General features: G+C 45.4%; 1 pseudogene; it reads left to right on the forward strand.

Annotated features, from left to right (window-relative positions):
* Positions 1 to 587: 587 nt before the first annotated feature.
* LOC124893906 overlaps positions 588 to 1,369 on the forward strand; it is a 2,030-nt pseudogene continuing 1,248 nt past the window's right edge.

The following is a 1,369-nucleotide window of genomic DNA, read 5'->3' on the forward strand; positions in this document are numbered from 1 at the left end:
TTACCAACCATATTCAGTCCCTACCCCCATCTTTCTCTATCCCGTCGCAAGCAATCGAATGACTTTTGGGAAATGTGAAAGAAATTTTCTAACCGGTTAGAGAGCTCATTCAAGCTTGAGGCTTGTTCGGAAAAATCCAATCGCGCTCGTTTGACGCCCTATCTTTCGCCTAGGTAGAGAGGAGGCCCATTCGACAACCATAATAGGCTCTATAACTGGATCACGCACGCTAAGAACACAGCGGATTAGAGGGGACAAGCGGTTCCACTCATCAAAGTGTGAGACGCAAAGCTTCTGTCTAGAAGCAAGCTACCCTCTTTGCCACTTTCAAATCAATAATAACGATGTCATCGATATTCCAATCCGATCTTTTCTTTCTTTACCCCTACGTACGGCAGGCCCTTCTTCGACGAGTGCCCTTTCCCCAGCCTCCAATCGTCTCAGAAGAGAAGACTAAGCTCAGACGAATTGCAGTCCGCCCCGGCCCCTCCTTAGTGACTTTGGTCAGGAAAAGGAAGAGGGCAATAAATAGAGATTCGGCTCAGAATTAGACCTTCTGTAGATGGAACTTCAGACTTTTAGATAGGCCTGAGAAAGCCTAGACCAAAGGTGCCTAATAGCCTAGCCAGACTCATCGGGTAGGGAATCCCATCCTCAGCGAAGCCAGTAAGCAAGCCCAAGTCCACGCAAGAAGGCCCACTGGATCTATCCAAATTCAAAGCCCATAGAGACGAAGGCCAAAGCATTGACTGAAGAGGGGGGCAAAGAGATATTCGCCTTTGACTTCTTCTCCGCCTACTGACTGCTACTCGGCTAGATGCTCCTATTTCTTATTCGTAGATCATAGATTAAGATGTTATTAGGTAAGGAAAGTCAGTCCTTTCATTCCTTTCTGAGAGTAGATCCCCAATAGCTCGCAGATGAGGAATTCTTCTGCTACGACCCTTAGGCGAGCTAATCAGTCTTGCTTTGCCAAAAAATCCCTCCTCACTCCCCCTTTTTTAATAAATAAGCCCCGCGGGCCCCTCTATGATAAGGAAGGAAACGAAATAATCTCAATTTTATGACAAATCTGGTTCGATGGCTGTTTTCCACTAACCACAAGGATATAGGGACTCTTTATTTCATCTTCGGTGCCATTGCTGGAGTGATGGGCACATGCTTCTCAGTACTGATTCGTATGGAATTAGCACGACCCGGCGATCAAATTCTTGGTGGGAATCATCAACTTTATAATGTTTTAATAATGGCTCACGCTTTTTTAATGATCTTTTTTATGGTTATGCCGGCGATGATAGGTGGATCTGGTAATTGGTCTGTTTCGATTCTGATAGGTGCGCCTGACATGGCATTTCCACGATTAAATAAT

Source organism: Capsicum annuum, unplaced genomic scaffold (assembly GCF_002878395.1).
Source record: "Capsicum annuum cultivar UCD-10X-F1 unplaced genomic scaffold, UCD10Xv1.1 ctg67049, whole genome shotgun sequence".
NCBI classification, from domain to species: Eukaryota; Viridiplantae; Streptophyta; class Magnoliopsida; order Solanales; family Solanaceae; genus Capsicum; species Capsicum annuum.